Below are 19,797 nucleotides of genomic sequence, written 5' to 3'. Positions count from 1 at the left end.
AGGGACACAGGCGTGCTGCAGCCAATAAGTGAGGCTGTTGGTGAGAGCGTGCACTCGACCAATGAGGGGGCTGCTTGTTGCAATGCAGTTGGCAGGCTGCTGCGGGAGGCGGTGGCGGTAGGGAGCCGGAGACAGCGGGGTGACAGGTAGGCGGCGGTGCTGTCTTTGGGGGACGCAAAGTGCTAGATCAGGAGGGTTTTTCTTTTTCTCCGGCTGAGGAAACTGTAGAGGGGAGCTGACGAGGGTGGTCCAAGAAGACGAGAGCCGGAGTGTTGGTGATCTCGGAGCTTCTCGTGAACCAGGTAGCAGCTCGGGAGGGTCGTGAGGAGGAGAAGGCAGTAGCTGAAGCGCGTTGAGGCTGAGCCCTGTGGGGTGACACGGGGGCCTACCTAAGACGGGTGGTGGTAGGGGGCTGCGGTGGCACTGGGAGAGAGGGAGGGGCGAGGCGGGGGCAAGACAATGTAGTGAGGACTGGAGAAATACCTTCTAAGAAACCCCAAGCGAGAAAAGGACGCGGCATTGCAGACACCTGAGACAAATCCTAGGGATTGCTGCTTAGGGCCATTCCCTGAGCTGGGGAGGGGGAAACGGAGAAGATATGTACTGATGGTCAGATCCTGGAAACTCTTTACAGCTGTACGTTATGTAATCCTTGGCTGTTATTTACCCAAACAACTAGGTTGTCCCTCCTCGAAGAGGAGGTCTTGCAACCTACTGATGTTTCCGAACACTTTTTTCGTTGGCTTCAGTGTCTTCTTAACCCAGGCAGGCTCTAGAAGGGAAGGGGTGACAGCATGGAGGAGAGAATAATCACGAAGAGCTTATCCCAGATGGATAAGCTACAATGTTAGTTTGCGATGAATGTGGTCAGGTTCATGTTTTGTGGTTCATGAATTTTTTTGAAGGTCGAGGCTGATAACATTTTTTTTTTTAATCTTCAGGAAAGAGCCTTAAAAATTCTATAGTAGGAGGTAAGTGCAAGGTGGAAAATGATTAGAAAGTTAGTTGGTTGATTGATTGATTTATTTTTTTGCCAGAAACTGTGACTGTTAGGGACTGTGAAAATAAGTTGGTGGTCTGAATTGAGGTGGAAAAAGTTCAACTTTTAAGTAGTTTGCTAAGTCTGAAAAGCTAGTTATGAGTTATTTATTTCTTAGGTTTAAAAGTAACTTCTTTGAGGTAAAATGTATTTGTAGAGATACTTATCTATAAATTGTTTTAAAAAGGTTTTACGTACCTATAATTCATTGTTTGCATTATGAAATTAAAATAGGACTTCCATTTAGTGTGTGTTATGGAAGGACAAACTACATAAAAACTTGATTTTATAGTTCACTGAAAAACAGTTTTAGAAGCAGCATTATAGACGGCGCCTGTGGCTCAGTCGGTAAGGCGCCGGCCCCATATACCGAGGGTGGTGGGTTCAAACCCAGCCCCGGCCAAACTGCAACCAAAAAATAGCCGGGCATTGTGGCGGGCGCCTGTAGTCCCAGCTGCTCGGGAGGCTGAGGCAAGAGAATCGCTTAAACCCAGGAGTTGGAGGTTGCTGTGAGCTGTGTGAGGCCACGGCACTCTACCGAGGGCCATAAAGTGAGACTCTGTCTCTACAAAAAAAAAAAAGAAGCAGCATTATAAATGGTTAAAATGTAAGCTGTTTGAAATGTTGCCTTTATCTTAGAAGATAAGATCTAATGTAGTAGTAGCGCATTTATAATTGTCCTGAGCTTATTTTAGTTCTACATGTCAGAAAAACTTTATGATTTTCTTTTATTATTATTATTTTATTTTTTTTTTTTGTAGAGACAGAGTCTCACTATATGGCCCTCGGTAGAGTGCCGTGGCCTCACACAGCTCACAGCAACCTCCAACTCCTGGGCTTAGGTGATTCTCTTGCCTCAGCCTCCCGAGTAGCTGGGACTACAGGCACCGGCCACAACGCCCAGCTAAAGATTTTTTTTTTCTTCTATTCATGATAATTTATATTACTATATATGAACCTAAGTCAAAATTTCAATATTTCCCTCAAAATATCATTTGGTGGAAGAGAAGTAGGTCATTAGAATTTGTTCAGAAATGTTCAGAGTACTGAGATATTTTTCAGTGCTTTAGGTAAAAATTTTAATTGATACTTGTGGTTTCACTTTTTCCTGTCTTTTTACAGAGTAATACTCTCTGTCACAAAGGAAACTTCTGGTTCTATTTTAGGTGCAATTCTGTAGTGTTTTGAGTACCTGTGACCAAATCCTTGCCTTTATGCATGGTGCGGTGTGTGTGTGTGTGTGTGTGTCTGTGTGTGTGTGTTCTTATTATGTAACCAGCCTACTCAAGCCGTCTTAGAGAACTAATGGCTGATTTTGAATAGCCTGTAGGTGTCATCATAGAATTCTGTAAGTTGAACATTGAGTAGGAAATCACCCAGCAGTTTAAGAAGCATAGTCCAAATCAGCATATAATAGTAGTTGGATTATTATACATTATAGAAGTCTTCTTTTCTGAAACATTTCAATATTGGAGCTTTTTATAAGGAATTTGAAACCTTGATTGTAAAGAAGTATAATTGTTTGCTCTAAAGTGAACCTTGAAAACTTAATTTTTAATCCAACCCTTGAACTATCTTGAAACACAATTTGGATTTAAGTTCGTTTGTTTTTAATGGACGGTTTTGGAATCTTATGGTTTATTAAGTTCCACAATGATTAAAATTTTCAGCTTGACTGAGCTTTATTATAGAAAACAAAGAAAGCTACATAGTGGAAAAATAATATGATAAAATATTGGTAGAAGTCTCTAAATAAGTTACCACAATAGTACTTTGTTATTGTTCTTTTAATGCCAGAACAGAGGAATTTTTGTCTTTTGTTGTCCGTGGTGTCTTAGTTTTTTTGATGTCCAGAATTGCTTATTTTTACATTGTTATCTGGGTAGCAGACTATGTGTTTTTCTCAGAATGATGGAATGAATATTTGTCATTGTCTAAAATGTAATGTAGTGGATTCTGGAGGGAGCTGGCACTGAAAGCTCTGAAAGTGGCTTACATCTTTTATGAGTACAGCCAATTTTCTGCTTGCCCTTCTGCTGAGCTCTTGTCACTTTGTATCTCTGCTCTCTTGTCACTTTGTATCTCTGCTTCTTATACGTGCTACTGATAGTGTTTAGTAAGAGCAGGGTCCTCAAACTTTTTAGTTTTTTTTTTTTTTTTTATTTTTGGCCGGGGCTGGGCTTGAACCCGCCACCTCCGGCATATGGGACCGGCGCCCTACCCGTTGAGCCACAGGCGCCGCCCGGTCCTCAAACTTTTTAAATAGGGGGCCAATTCACTGCCTCTCAGACTATTGGAGGGCCGGACTATAGTTTAAAAAAAAAAACAACTATGAACAAATTCCTATGCACACTGCACATATCTTATTTTGAAGTAAAAACCAAAACGGGAACAAATACAATTCACACTGCCGCATGTGGCCTGCAGGCCGTAGTTTGAGGACCCCTGAGCAAGAGGGTTGAACCTAATTCAAGAATTCTTTATGAAGGTGAAAATAGATACCTCTAAATAATCTGGAAGTTTTGATTATTATTTTTTTTTTTTTGTAGAGACAGAGTCTCACTTTATGGCCCTCGGTAGAGTGCCGTGGCCTCACACAGCTCACAGCAACCTCCAACTCCTGGGCTTAAGCGATTCTCTTGCCTCAGCCTCCCGAGTAGCTGGGACTACAGGCGCCCGCCACAACGCCCGGCTATTTTTTTTTGGTTGCAGTTCAGCCGGGGCCGGGTTTGAACCCGCCACCCTCGGTATATGGGGCTGGCGCCCTATGGACTGAGCCACAGGCGCCGCCCAATAATCTGGAAGTTTTGAAAAAGGCACATTTTTAAAAATCATCTCTACTTTTCCTTCAGAATCTTAGTAATGGGAAAATATGAATGGTGTAGACATATTTTGAAAAAGAAATTCCCTTGATGATTTGGTTTACCATGGGCTTCCACTTTAAAATCATTGATCTAGCAAGGCTCTGGCATTTGTGTTATGAACCAGTAACAGTAGTTTTAGCTTGAAAGAAAGGCTGCCAAATCTACCATATTTTTTATAGCTCAATAAATTTTCACCACTTAATGTCATAGCTAGGATAGCTTTTGTAGCTAGGAGCTGAAGTTGCCAGAAATAAAAATTGTGCTAAATGTTTTGGTTTGGATTAGTTTTTACTTGGCATTTAGCTGCTTTCCATAAACCAAGCTAATTTCTCTTATGATTCAGACCTGTGCTGATTTGCACAGATACTTACTCATATCCTGTTCTCTTAAATGTCTCTGAAAACTGTCTAGAATTAAACTAAAACTGGAAAGTAAGAACTAGAGTTTTCTTGATTAAAGGAGCTTTTCAATAATGGTATGATACAGTGAATACGTTAATCTTTGCACAAACATTCACACAATATTATTAAAACTTGAAAACATGGCCAGGCACGGTGGCTCACACCTGTAATCCCAGCACTCTGGGAGGCCAGGGCACGTGGATTGCTTGATCTCACAAGTTCAAGACCAGCCTAAGTAATAGCTAGACCCCATCTCTAAAAAATAGCTGGGCAGGGCAGCGCCTGTGGCTCAGTGAGCAGGGCGCCGGCCCCATATGCCGAGGGTGGCGGGTTCAAACCCAGCCCGGGCCAAACTGCAACAAAAAAATAGCCGGGCGTTGTGGCGGGCACCTGTGGTCCCAGCTACTCGGGAGGCTGAGGCAGGAGAATCGCCTAAGCCCAGGAGTTGGAGGTTACTGTGAGATGTGTGATGCCACGGCAGAGGGCAATAAAGTGAAACTCTGTCTCTACAAAAAAAAAAAAAAAAATAGCTGGGCATTGTGGTGGACGCTTGTAGTCCCTGCTACTCAAGATGCTAAGGCAAGAGATTCGCTTGAGCCTAAGAGTTTGAGGTTGCTGTAAGCTATGATGCCATGGCCCTCTATCCAGGGCGACAGAGTGAAACTCTGTCTAAATAAATACATACATACATACTTGAAATTGTGAATGCATTGATCTTCAGGTAGGTCCAGTTTAGAAATTCATGGTTCATTTTTACAAACTTTCTGTCTGGATATTTGGCTGTTATGAAAACAAGTATGAGAAACAGTAAATGAATAGACTTTAATTTCGAGGAAAGCAGCAAAAACTCAGTGATGTAATATATGGAGAGGACCTTGGTTATTTATAGAATTATAGTACTTTCTAGGTCTGAAATATAACTGGGAAGAAAGTAGTCAGAAGACATGGTAAATAGCCCCAATCTATTGAATAGCAAGTCACGGGTTACTGAATAGTTATTTTGTTCTTTGGTAACACACTAAACTCCAAAAAATGTCAGAGCCAAATCTCTTTTGTAATTATTGATACTTGACTCTTGATAGTGTTTGATTTTTAATTTATATAGACTTTTGTTTGCTACTAAGATTTGCCAGTTATCCTCCTTAAATTCCTTCTCCCATTTGTTCTATTTTTCTTTTTTTAGAGACAGTCTCACATAATTGCCCTTGGTAGAGTGCTGTGGCGCCACACAGCTCACAGCAACCTGCAACTCCTGGGTTTAGGTGATTTTGTTGCCTCAGCCTCCCGAGTAGCTGGGACTACAGGCGCCCGCCACAACGCCCAGCTATTTTTTTGTTGTAGTTCGGCCGGGGCCAGGTTTGAACCCGCTACCCTCGGTATATGGGGCTGGCGCACCACCCACTGAGCCACAGGTGCCGCTCCATTTGTTCTATTTTATTTTATTTATGTATTTATTTTGAGACAGAGTCTCACTTTGTCACCCTCCGTAGAATGCTGTGACGTCACAGCTCACAGCAACCTCCAGCTCTTGGGCTTAGGCGATTCTCTTGCCTCAGCCTCCTGAGTAGCTGGGGCTACAGGCGCCTGTCACAGTGCCCGGCTATTTTTTTGTTGTTGTTGTTGCGCTTTGGCTGGGGCTGGGTTTGAACCTGCCACTCTCTGTATATGGGGCCCGTACCCTACTTACTGAGCCAGAGGCGCCGCCCTGTTCTGTTCTATTTTATTTTATTTTATTTATTTATTTATTTATTTTTTGAGACGGAGTCTCACCATGTCACCCTCAGTAGAGTGCCGTGGCGTCACAGCTCACAGTGACCTCTAACTCTTGGGCTTAAGCAATTATCTTGCCTCAGCCTCCTGAGTAGCTGGAACTACAGGCGCCTGCCATAATGCCAGGCTGCTTTTTGGTTGCAGTTGTTGTTGCTGTTTAGCAGGTACAGGCTGGGCTCAAACCTGCCAGCCTCTGTGTATGTGGCTGGCAGCCTACTCACTCAACTATGGGTGCCGAACCATTTCCCCATTTATTTTTTTATTTTTTATTATTTTTTATTTTTACATATACATGTATTTATTAGTTTCCATTTTTTTTTGCCTTCACAAAATTAAAAAGGCTTAAAATTTAATAACAGTAACAATGTTTAAGATAAGGACTAGAAACAAAACCTCATAAAGAATGAAGGAACATAAATACAATCAGAAAAGGAATCAGACAATTGCTACATCGAAATATTAAGCAGTAATAATAATGGTGATGATTATGCAAAGAAAGTAACATTGACGTTGTCAAATAAGAGTATGTCTATTATAGAATGCTTTGACTCTGAGATCCAATATGGATCATCAGTTAACTTATTTTTTTTAAGTTTCAAAAAATAGACAACTAATATTTATAAATAAAAGTAAAAGATAATTTCGAAAAACAGATCATGCCAAATCTTATAGACAATAGAAAAAGAAGAAATACTTCAAAATTATTCTACTTGATCTGTGCACGCTTGTTATTAAAATTGGAGAAAATATATTATTATAAAGGGGAAATTACAAACATAGGTCACATATAAATGAGGTTGCAATATCCTAAACAACATATTAACAAGTTGAATTAAAAGTTAATGTTTAGGCTTGGCGCCTGTAGCTCAAGTGGCTAGGGTGCCAGCCACATACACCAGAGCTGGCAGGTTCGAATCCAGCCTGGGCCTGCCAAACAGCAATGACAGCTACAACCAAAAAATAGCCGGGCTTTGTGGAGGGTGCCTGTAGTCCCAGCTACTTGGGAGGCTGAGGCATGAGAATCGCTTGGGCCCAAGAGTTGGAGGTTGCTGTGAGCTGTGATGCCACAGCACTCTACCCAGGGTGACAGCTTAAGGCTCTGTCTCCAAAAAAAAAAAAAAAAAAAAAATTAATGTTTAAGTAATGTACTTTCCCCATTTATTTAAAAAAAAAAATGGTGGGAAGAGAGAGTTGGATACTGAGCAGAGTGGGAAACTTAGATTGTTTTCTATTGATGCTGTTTAATCAGTATGTATTTCTTTCATAGTTCATTCTTTTATTCAGTTCATTGTTTTTAAATAAAAAAGAGTTTGGAGTTGGGCAAGTATATCACTGTCCTTTCTCCTTTTTAAGGTGATTATAAGACTCAAACAGAGAGCATAACATGCTTATAAAATCTAAAGTTAGGCCAAGCAAGGTGATTGGTGCCTATAATACTAGCACTTTGGGAGGCGCACCTGGGAGGATTGCTTCAGCCCAGGAGTTTGAGGTTGTAGTGAGCTATGATGATGCCACTGCACTCTAGCTTGGGCAACAATGTAAGACCAGTTCTCAAAGAAAAAGAAAAAAAATCTAAAATTAATATGAATTTCAGTATTATGTAGTACCTACTATTTTATTGCTCGTGGAAAAAAACAGGGACAGTGAATATAAAGACTTAAATATTTCTATTCTTTAGGCTTCTAAATCTCTTTTGTTCTATACCCTGTCACTTATGATCCTTTTTTAAAAAATCCAGTTAACATATTAATATGTTAAAATCTGTATTTCTAATTCAGATGTTTTTATTTATTTTTTTTTTAGAGACAGAGTCTTACTCTGTCACCCTCAGTAGAGTGCTGTCACAGCTCACAGCAACCTCCAACTCTTGGGCTTAGGCAATTCTCTTGCCTTAGCCTCCTGAGTAGCTGGGATTACAGGTGCCTGCCACAATGCCTGGCTATTTTTTTGTTGTTGCAGTTTGGCTGGGGCTGGGTTCGAACCCACCACCCTCAGTATATAGGGCTGGCTCGCCCTACTCACTGAGCCACAGGCGCCGCCCTCAGATGTTTTTCTTAATCTATTCTTTATTGTACATCTAATTGCCTGATAGATGTGAATGATCTATCCTCCAAACACAGTATGTCTAAAAGTGAATTTATGTTTTCCCTTTTATCATCTATCTAGTGTGCTGAAGCTGGAGCCTGACATTAACCTTTAACACTTACATACTCCTTATCTGCACAATGCTAGGTTCTTTTGACTTTACCTTCTTACTCTTTCTTTAATTCCATTTATGTTTCTCACTAAACATATTATGAAGAGGTAAGGCCAATAGACAGATTATCTAGATTAGAGTCCTAGCTCCAGCCGGGCACAGGGCTCACACCTGTAATCCCAGCACTTTGAGAGGCTCAGGTGGGCGGATCACCTGAGCTCATGAGTTCAAGACCAGCCTGAGTTGGTGAGACCCCCCATCTCTAAAAATAGTCGGCTGTTGTGGCAGGCACCTGTAGTCCCAGCTACTTGAGAGGCTGAGGCAAGAGAATTGTTTGAGCCCAAAAGTTAGAGGTTGCTGTCAGCTATGATGCCAGGGCACTCTACCAGGAGCAGCAGCAACAACAACAAAAATCCTAGTTCCACCATTTATAGTATTTCAGTCCTTATCTTTAAAAATAGAGTTGTACAGGGTGGCGCCTGTGGCTCAGTGAGTAGGGCACCGGCCCCATATGCTGAGGGTGGTGGGTTCAAACCCTGCCCCGGCCAAACGGCAACAAAAAATAGCCAGGCGTTGTGGCGGGCGCCTGTAGTCCCAGCTGCTTGGGAGGCTGAGGCAAGAGAATCACGTAAGCCCAAGAGTAGATGTTGCTGTGAGCCGTGTGACGCCACGGCACTCTACCCGAGGGCGGTACAGTGAAACTCTGTCTCTACAAAAAAAAAAAAAAAAAAAAAATAGAGTTGTACAACTTAACACTTGCACTCTTGAGCATTTATTCCAGAGAAATTGAAACTTAGATTCACACAAAAACCTGCACTGGAATACTTATAGCAGCTTTACTCCTAGAAGCCTCAAACTGGAAACAACCTAAATGTTCTTCAACAAGTGAAAAATGAATTGGTGGTATATCTATATCATGGACTTCTATGCAGCAATAAAAAAGAATGGAATATTGATACATGTAACAACCTGGATGAGTCTCCAGTGAAAAAAGCCAACCTCAAAAGGTTACGTATTGTATGATTCCATTAATATAACATACTTGAAATAGCTAAAGAAATGGGTAATTGATCTGTGGTTGCCAGGGTTAAAGAAACAGGGAAAGGGGAGTGGGTGTGAGACAAGGAGGGAGCCTTTTGGTGATAGAATGGTTCTGTATCTTGATTGAGATGGTATTTACACAATTACCTGATTACTTGTATAATAAGGTTGCATAGAACTGTCCACACGTGCACACACGCAAATGAATGCTTGTAAGACTGGTGAGATCTGAATAAGCTCTGTAGACTGTACTAATGTCCTCCCAGTCTTGATATTTTACTACAGTTATCCAAGATGTTACTACCATAGGGGGAAGCTGGGCAAAGGGTACAGGAGACCTCCTGGCATTTTTTTCTTTTTTGTAACTTCCTGTGAGTTCCTAATTATTTGAAAATTAAAAGTGTTTTTATTTATTTAGTTAGTTTTTGAGACAGAGTCTCACTTTGTCATCCTAGGTATAGTGCTGTGCTGTCATAGCTCACAGCAACCTCAAATTCTTAGGCTCAAGTGATCCCCTTGCCTCAGCCTCCCCAGTAGCTGGGAATACAGGTGCCCACCACTACACCGGGCTATTTTTAGAGACAGGGGTTTTGCTCTGGCTCAGGCTGATGTCGTGAGCTCAGGAGATCCACCTCCCTTGGCCTCCCAGAGTGTTGGGATTACAGGCGTGAGCCACTGAGCCTGACTAAAAGTGTTTTTAAAAAGTATATTCTTGCTACCCAACTATATTGTCTACAAGATTAAAATTAAAGTTATTTTGCACCCTGGGCTTGACTGTGGTTCACAGCAACATGGCTAAAATGCACCAAGGTCAGGATCATCGGTAAATGTGGGACTTGATATGGTGCCTCCCTTCAGAAAATGGTGAAGAAAATTGGAATTAGCCAGTACCCGAAATACACTTCCTCCTCCTGTAGCAAATCCAAGTTGAAGAGATGAGCTGTGGGGATCTGGCACTATGGTTCCTTCATTAAAACAGTAGCTACTGGTGGCTGGACCTATAACATCACTTCTGATGTCATAGTAAAGTCCACCATCAGAAGACTGAAGGAATTGAAAGACCAATAGAAGCTCTACCTTTTCAGTAGTCTGTATTAAATAGATTAGGTTAGTTTATATATTGATAGGTTAAAAAAGAGGTTTTTTTTTTAGAGACAGAGTCTTACTTTATTGCCCTTGGTAGAGTACCGTGGCATCACAGCTCACAGCAACCTCCAACTCCTGGGCTTAGATGATTCTCTTGCCTCAGCCTCCCCAGTAGCTGGGACTACAGGTGCCCACTACTTCTGTTGCAGTTTGGCCAGGGCCGGGTTTGAACCCGCCATCCTCTATATATGGGGCCAGTGCCCTACCCCGTGAGCCATAGGTGCCGCACTAAAAAAAGTTCTTAGTAAGGGTTATTATAAGAATTGAATTGGGCAGCGCCTGTGGCTCAAGGAGTAGGGCGCTGGTCCCATATGCCGGAGGTGATGGGTTCAAACCCAGCCCCAGCCAAAACCACAAAAAAAAAAAAAAAGAATTGAATGAACAAATACACAGAAGGTTCTTATTATAGGACTTGGTGCATCATAAATACATAAGAAATATTAGTTGGTGGTGTTGGTAGTAGTAGTAATTGCTTGCAGCAGCAATAGTTGAAGCTTCTAACCTTTCAGTAGCCCTCTCACTAGGACCATTCTAATGTCGTCTTTTTAGTCACAGTGCCCTCAGTCTTTTCTTTATTCTACAATGCACCTAGCGTGATCTTTCTCTCCCTTCCATCTCCCCTTGCCCTTCCTCTAAGGAACTCCATATCCCCTGGATTTTCTTTCTTTTCTTTTTACAGAGTGGTCTTTCTATTTTTTTTTTTTTTTTTAATTTTTGCAGTTTTTGGCTGGGGCCGAGTTTGAACCCGCCACCTCTGGTATATGGGGCTGGAGCCCTACTCTTGAGCCATAGGCACCACCCAGAGTGTTCTTTTTTGTAGAGACAGAGTCTCACTTTACCACCCTCAATAGAGTGCCATGACGTCACAGGACTCACAGCAACCTCCAGCTCTTGGGCTTAGGCGATTCTCTTGCCTCAGCCTCCTGAGCAGCTGGGACCACAGGGGCCTGCCACACACCCGGCTATTTTTTTGTTGCAGTTTGGCTGGGGCTGGGTTTGAACCCACCACCCTTGGAATATGGGGCCGGCGCCCTATTCACTGAGCCACAGGCGCTTCTCCAGAGTGATGTTTCTAAAGGGTCTGTCACACGTTACTCACTTCCCACAAAATCTTTTCATAGTTTCCCATTGTACTTTTATGCATGTATTAATAATTTATTTTGAACTCGCTACCTCCGGCATATGGGACCGGCGCCCTACTCCTTGAGCCACAGGTGCCACCCTTAATAATTTATTTTTAATCATAGTGGAATAAAACATTGCAGTTAGCGTGACTTCAGGATACTGTAATAGGTGGATTAAATTTTGGAATAGAATGCTGTAATAGATAAATTAAAGATAAAAACAGAAAAATCTCAAGTGATTTTTTTTTTTTTTTTTAACTTTTACCTTCAAGAAACTTTAAGTATGTTATTTTAAAGTTTGTTTGGGCCAAGTGGGGTGACTCACTAGTACTCTGGGAGGCTGAAGCGAGTGGATTGCTTGAGATCAGGAGTTTGAGACCAGCCTGAGCAAGAATGACACCCGTCTGTACTAAAAATAGAAAAATTAGTTGGGGGTGGTGCCCCCATTTACTGGAGGTGGCGGGTTCAAACCCAACTCCGGCCAAAAAAAAAAAGAAAAATTTGTTGGGCATTCTGGTGGGTGCCTATAGTCCCAGGCAGTTTTAGGTTACTACGAGCTAGGCTGATGCCACGGCACTCCAGTCTGGGACAACAGAATGAGAATCTGTCTCAAAAAAAAAAAAAATAATAATAATAATTTGTTTGGTATTGCTACCTAACAAACTGACCCAAAACTTAAAGACAATACAAAAAGATTAAATATTTTTTATGACTATAGGGTTGGGTGGGCAGCTCCTCTTTTGAGTTCCTTTGGCTCTCTCGTGTAGCTGAATTCACAAGGAGAACTGGCTGAACTGGAAGATCCAAGATGTCCTCAATCACATGTTGGCAGTGGTATTTGCTATCCATTGAAGTGCCTCAGTTCTTCTCAGTGTGCCCTTTCATCCTCTAGTAGCTAGTCTGGCATCCTTACGTGACATTTGCAAGGTGGCCTCCTACGAAAGTGAAGGTTGAAACTGCGAGACCTCTTTGAGGCATAAGCTTTGAACTTACATGTATACAAATGGCCCTTTCATTATATTCATTTGAAACAAGTCACAAGTCTAGCCCAAATTCGGTGTGGACTGCCTCCCAATTGGCCTCCCAGAGTGCTAGGATTAGTGCTGCACCTGGCCTAAATCCAACTTTCTTGAAACACTATTTTATTTTTTTTTTATTATTTTTTTTTTTTGTAGAGACAGAGTCTCACATACCGCCCTCAGGTAGAGTGCCGTGGCGTCACACGGCTCACAGCAACCTCTAACTCTTGAGCTTACGCGATTCTCTTGCCTCAGCCTCCCGAGTAGCTGGGACTACAGGCGCCCGCCACAACGCCCGGCTATTTTTTTTTTTTTTGTTGCAATTTGGCCGGGGCCGGGTTTGAACCCGCCACCCTCGGCATATGGGGCCGGCGCCCTACTCACTGAGCCACAGGTGCCGCCCGAAACACTATTTTATTATTTCTGGCTGAACATTATTTCAAGCAGAACTGATCCTGAGGACAACATCCAGAGTGTTAACTGACACAGCAGATAAAGTTGATTCCTTAGGTAGACCACAGGTTTGTGTTTTAGTAATGACCCATTGCAGGAGCTAGGCATGATAGTGCATTTCAGATGTTTTGGTGATGTCTTGGTTGAGATTGGAATCTTGATCTTGTTTGGAGGCAGAAATTTCATTGTCATGTTTGTGGAACGATTCACTTGTGGGTGGCCAGAACAGTTGTCTACTGTCAGTAGACTAGACCATTTCTTCTTCATTTCTTGGTCAGCATCCTTTACCCACTCCTAAAACAGGGCACCAGTCATCCTTGAGCATTTTGGTCTCCAAGTGATGAGCAGTTCTTTGGGCTTCAGGTTTTTGAATGTGTGCGGCTTTCCTAATTTATCAGTTACCAAGCAGGGGTCCTTAAACTGCGGCTCTCAGGCCACATGAGGCGGTGTGATTATATTTGTTCCCGTTTTGTTTTTTTACTTAAGATATGTGCAGTGTGCATAGGAATTTGTTCATAGTTTTTTTTAAACTATAGTCCAGCCCTCCAACGGTCTGAGGGACAGTGAACTGGCCCCCTGTTTAAAAAGTTTGAGGACCCCTGACCAAGGGCTTTAGTTTCTCTCCAGTTGAGCTAGCGCAACGCTGAACTGTGAAATGTTCTTTGGAAAGTTTTCTGCACTTACATTTGTCATCGTTCATGATGAGGCTCCTGTCAAGCATCTCCTTGAAAGAGTCTACACTTGTCAGTTGAAGTCTAGGAAATTTTTGATGAACTCTTCCACAACTTCTTTTTTTTTTTTTTTTTTTTTTGTAGAGACAGAGTCTCACTTTATGGCCCTCTGTAGAGTGCCGTGGCCTCACACAGCTCACAGCAACCTCCAACTCCTGGGCTTAAGCGATTCTCTTGCCTCAGCCTCCCGAGCAGCTGGGACTACAGGCGCCCGCCACAACGCCCGGCTATTTTTTGGTTGCAGTTTGGCCGGGGCTGGGTTTGAACCCGCCACCCTCGGTATATGGGGCCGGGGCTGGGTTTGAACCCACCACCCTCGGTATATGGGGCCGGCGCCTTACTGACTGAGCCACAGGCGCTGCCCAAATTTTTTTTTTTTTTTTTTGTAGAGACAGAGTCTCACCTTATCACCCTCGGTAGAGTGCCGTGGTGTCACACAGCTCACAGCAACCTCCAAATCCTTGGGCTTAGTCGATTCTCTTGACTCAGCCTCCCAAGTAGCTGGGACTACAGGCGCCCACCACAACGCCCGGCTATTTTTTTGTTGCAGTTTGGCCAGGGCTGGGTTTGAACCCACCACCCTCGGCATATGGGGCTGGCGCCTTACCCGCTGAGCCACAGGCGCTGCCCCCTCTTCCACAACTTCTATTGGAACCTCGGGTTCAACCACATAAGACTTTCTGGGAGATCTCATATCGCAGTTTAAATTTCTTGAGCCAGCCCCTTAATGCTTGGATATCTGCCATTCCAAATTCCTGTGCAAATTTTTTAGCAACTTCTCAGATCATTGCCCTGGAGATTTTGGCATTAATTGCCATCATTTGCAATTTTTTTTTTTTTTTTTTTTTTTTTTGAGACAGAGCTTCAAGCCATTGCCCTGGGTAGAGTGCCGTGACATCATAGTTCACAGCAACCTCCAACCCCTGGACTCAAGTGATTCTTCTGCCTCTGCCTCCCAAGTAGCTGGGACTACAGGCGCCCACCACAATGCCCGGGTATTTTTTTGGTTGCAGCTGTCATTGTTGTTTGGTGGGCCCGGGCTGGATTTGAACCTGCCAGCTCAGGTGTGTATGGCTGGCGCCTTAGCTGTTTGAGCCACAGGCACTGAACTGCTTAGCAAATTTTAATTATATAATTCATTATTATTAACTATAGTTAATTAGGTCTCTATAGTTTAAAAAAAATCGAAGGAGGCTAATGTATAGAAGAATCAACTGTTTTTTATTTTTTATTTGAACAGGTTTTTTTTTTTTTTTTTGTAGAGACAGAGTCTCACTTTATGGCCCTCCGTAGACTACCGTGGCCTCACACAGCTCACAGCAACCTCCAACTCCTGGGCTTAAGCGATTCTCTTGCCTCAGCCTCCCGAGTAGCTGGGACTACAGGCGCCTGCCACAATGCCCGGCTATGAACAGGTTTTTATTTTGTTTTGTTTTGTTTTTCAAATAGAGTCTCACTATGTTGTTGTCCTTGGTAGAGTGCTGTTGCGTCACAGTTCACAGTAATCCCAAACTCCAGGGCTTAAGCAATTCTCTTGCCTCAGCCTCCCAAGTAGCTGGGACTACAGGCGCCCACCACAATGCCTGGCTATTTGTTGTTGTTGTTGTAGTTGTCATTGTTGATTAGCAGGTTCTGGCCAGGTTGGAACCCACTAGCCTGGTGTATGTGGATGGCACCCTAACCACTGAGCTATGGGCACTGAGCCATTTGAACAGGTTTTAAAACAGTTTAAAAACTTTCTTTAAGGCTTGGCGCGCTGGTCACATGTACCAAGGGTGGTGGGTTCAAACCCCACCTGGATCAGCTAAACAACAATGACAACTGCAACAAAAAAATAGCCGGGAGTTGTGGCAGGCACCTGTAGACCCAGCTACTTGGGAGGCTGAGATAAGAGAATCGCTTAAGCCCAAGAGTTGGAGGTTGCTGTGAGCTGTGAAGTCATAGCACTCTACTGAGGGCCACATGGTGAGACTCTGTCTCAAAAAAAAAAAAAAAAAAAAACAACGAAAAAACTTTAATCAAAATGTTTTATTTTCCTAACCCCTCATTTTCATATAATTTGGTCTTTCCAGTCACAGTTTTCCAAGTCACGCTACTTTTTTAGAACATAACTATCACATGTTGGCAAAAATTTATACTACTATATTATGAAATTTGGTAGTATACATAAGGACTCTAAACATCTGTCCAGCTGAACTGTAATGATAGTGTGTCTTCAAAGAGTAGAGGCTTTTTGTTTAGTCTTGCTTCCTATTTTAACCCTTCCACTTCAGTAGAAATATAGTAGAACTTCTGTAAGTTGACCACCCGAGGGACTGTAACAAACTGGTCAGCGTAACAGAGTTGATCAACACAAGGAACTAGGCCTACTATACTAATATTTGTGGTACATGTCCAGTCTATGAAAATTAGGTCAACTTAAGAAGATGGTCAGTTAGGGAGGTGATCATTTATGGAGGTTCCTCTGTATTACATCTTACACCTTATCAACATCAAATTGAGATATAGCTGAGATGGCTGTTGGTGTCTTAGACTATAGATTTGTTCCTAAATCTCTTTATAGCCTTGTCAGTTAGAATTATGTTTACTATAAAGAGGTAAAAAGTGGGTGGCACCTGTGGCTCAAAGGAGTAGGATGCTGGCCCCATTACTGGAGGTGGCGGGTTCAAACCCGGCCCCGGCCAAAAACTGCAAAAATAAAAAAAAAGTAGGGCGGCGGCCCCATATACCAAGGGTGGCGGGTTCAAACCTGGCCCTGACCAAACTGCAACAACAAAAAAAAAGAGGTAAAAAGTAACCGTTGCTTAAACAAGATAATAGTTTATTTCTTGTCTTGTTAAAATAAAACCAAAACACAGAGGTAGATAGTCTAGGCGCGCAGGGGGTCCTCAAACTTTTTAAACAGGGGGCCAGTTCACTGTCCCCCAGACCGTTGGAGGGCCGGAGTATAGTTTAAAAAAAAAAACTATGAACAAATTCCTATGCGCACTGCACATATCTTATTTTGAAGTAAAAAACCAAAATGGGAACAAATACAATCACACCGCCTCATGTAGCCTGTGGGCTGAAGTTTGAGGACCCCTGGCCAGGGTGTATATGCCAACTCCATAGGTTGTAAAGGACCCAGGCTGCTTCTTTACCGTTTGCTATCCTTAGTATGTGGCTTTTGTTCTCAAGATTGCCTATGATGCTGAATCCCCAGCCATCACATCCATGTTCTAGACAGAAAGAAGGAGAGAGGTACATATCTCTCATCTTTTAATTATTTTTTATTAAATTATAACTTTGTACATTGATGCATTTACGGGGTTGAGGGTACTGCTTTGATGTTTACATAGTGCTTCTTGTGACCTAATTAGCTGTCCTTAGCTGCAAGTAAGGTTCAGGAATGGCTTTTAGCTGAATTTGTAGACTAGATCAGTGGTGGTGAGGTAAGGATCTATGTTGGATGGGAACTAGTAATCGTTGTCATGCTTTTTATCTTCTCTACTGTATATGCTACTGATTATCCGGTTGTTGCTATTAAGCTCTTCATTCTATAGATATGAATTAAATGCTATATACTAGGTCCTGTTAAGAACTGGAAATGAGGGTGGCGCCTGTGGCTCAAAGGAGTAGGGCCCTGACCCCATATGCCGAAGGTGGCGGGTTCAAACCCAGCCCTGGCCAAAAAACGCAAAAAAAAAAAAAAAAAAAAAAAGAACTGGAAATGCAAACACAATTATGAGTCCCTGTCATAGAGAAGTTATGGTTGGTGATAGTACTAAGAAGCCTGCATACATATTTCTGAGAACAGAAGGCATTAAGTACTATGGGTTGTTGGAACTAGTTACCATTAAAACTCTGCCCATCTCATTAATTTATAAGCGGCTAAAGAGGTAGAAGGGGAGCTGACCTCTTTGGAAGAGCAGTATTAATGGAAAGAAATCAACTATTCTTTGCTCCCTTAGGAGAAAGGAAAGGGTTGTTTTTCTTCTCTAAAGCTAAGTAAAGTTCTAAAAGAGTCATTCTCTGTTTTACATGCCATTAAGAAGAAAGATTAACATTTGTTCTCTGGTTGGGTGTCTAGCCACCAATCTCACTTAGATGCCCATGTTCTACTGAAGAAGGCATGGTAACAAAATGCCCAGTATAAGGGCTAGGTATTCCCATCCACATTTCAATGCCAGGTCAACAGTTGCCTTCTCAGATGTTGATCTGAGTTGATCTTGAGTTCTTGTTCTAAAAGGTATAAGATGGATTCTACACATCTTTATGTTTCAGAATCAGGAACTGTAATTCCTCAGGGTTCTACAGAGAAATAGAATCAATAGGGTATGTGTATGATTTTTAAAATAAGGCTTATTGTAAGGATTTGGCTTACACAATTAAGAAGTTGGACAAGTCCTGGGTGGCGCCTGTGGCTCCAGGAGTAGGTCACCAGCCCCACATACCGGTTCAAACCCGGCCCTGGCCAAAAAACTGCAAAAAAAAAAGGAAGTTGGACAAGTCCTTAGATCTGCAGGGTGGTTGGCAAGCCGAAGACTCAGGAGAGCTGACGGTGTCATTCCAGTTAGAGTCTGAAGGTCTGAGAGCCAGGTGATACAGTTCCACTTCAGGGACTGAAAGCTTGAGACCCAGGAAGAGCTAATGTTTCAGTTTGAGACTAAAAGCAGGAAAATGCACATGTCCTAGTTTGAATGCAGTTGGGCAGAAGAAACTAACTCTCTTATTTGGGGGAGGGTTAGCTTTTTTGGTCTAGTCAGTCCTTCAACTGATTATATGAGGCCCAGCCACGTTAGGGAGGACAATTTATTTTACTCAGTCTAAGCATTTTAAATATTAATCTCATCCAAAAGCACACCCATAGAAATACCAAAATAAAAATGTTTAGCTAAATATCTAGAGAGATGAGATTGGAAACATTTTTATCTGGAGTGGGATGGGGCAGAAGCACTCTGACTAGAGAAAAGAGTCATGAAGTATTGATAAGCATAAATGTTATTTAATATCTGTGACAAATGTAATTTAGTATTAAGAAACCGGTAATTTCGGGCGGTGCCTGTGGCTCAGTGAGTAGGGTGCCAGCCCCATATGCCGAGGGTGGCGGGTTCAGGCCCAGCCCCAGCCAAACTGCAACAAAGAAATAGCCGGGCGTTGTGGCGGGCGCCTGTAGTCCCAGCTGCTCGGGAGGCTGAGGCAAGAGAATCACGTAAGCCCAGGAGTTGGAGGTTGCTGTGAGCCGTGTGAGGCCACGGCACTCTACCGAGGGCCATAAAGTGAGACTCTTGTCTCTACAAAAAAAAAAAAAAAAAAATACTATGGTGGTTTTATTATTTTGTCTGCATGTATAATCTAAATCATAGATTTTAGAGGTTGGTAAAAATAATTGTCTTTTTATCAGTTTATGAATTCTATTACAGATCCCTGGGGGCTTAAGACCCTAGGTTATGAACTTGTTGAGGGTGAAAGAGAAGGCTTTGAATTGGTACAGGGTTGTATGCTATAGAAAGGCTTTATAGCAGTGGTTCTCAACCTTCCTAATGCCGCGACCCTTTAATACAGTTCCTCATGTTGTGGTGACCCCCAACCATAAAATTCTTTTCTTTTTTTTTATTACTAAATCATTGCTGTGTACATTAATGCAATCATGGGGCACCATACACTGGTTTTATATACCATTTGACATTTTCATCACACTGGTTAACATAGCCTTCCTGGCATTTTCTTAGTTATTGTGTTAAGGCATTTATATTCTACATTTAGTAAGTTTCACATGTACCCTTGTAAGATGCACTGTGGGTGTAATCCCACCAATCACCCTCCCTCCGCCCATCCTCCCCCCTCCCCTTCCCTCCCTCTTCCCTTTCCCCATAATCTTAGGTTATAACTGGGTTATAGCTTTCATATGAAAGCCATAAATTAGTTTCGTAGTAGGGCTGAGTACACTGGATACTTTTTCTTCCATTCTTGAGATACTTTACTAAGAAGACTATGTTCCAGCCCCATCCATGTAAACCATAAAATTTTTTT

At 42.4% G+C, this 19,797-nt stretch overlaps 1 protein-coding gene and 1 pseudogene across 4 annotated transcripts in view; both read left to right on the top strand.

The window, feature by feature from the left end:
• Window positions 1–102: 102 nt before the first annotated feature.
• HYCC2 (hyccin PI4KA lipid kinase complex subunit 2) overlaps window positions 103–19,797 on the top strand; it is a 97,289-nt gene continuing 77,594 nt past the window's right edge. For 2 of the 4 annotated variants that reach the window (XM_053596618.1, XM_053596621.1), the window contains exon 1: window positions 153–302. The gene's annotated coding sequence lies outside the window, so the exon portion shown is untranslated. The other 2 variants (XM_053596617.1, XM_053596620.1) reach the window with 2 other exon arrangements.
• Window positions 9,515–10,756, top strand: LOC128589758 (60S ribosomal protein L37a-like; annotated as a pseudogene).

The sequence above is a fragment of the Nycticebus coucang genome, chromosome 7 (assembly GCF_027406575.1).
Source record: "Nycticebus coucang isolate mNycCou1 chromosome 7, mNycCou1.pri, whole genome shotgun sequence".
NCBI lineage: Eukaryota > Metazoa > Chordata > Mammalia > Primates > Lorisidae > Nycticebus > Nycticebus coucang.
Note: the sequence above shows the minus strand (reverse complement) of the source record. Positions and strands in the feature narration are given on the sequence as shown.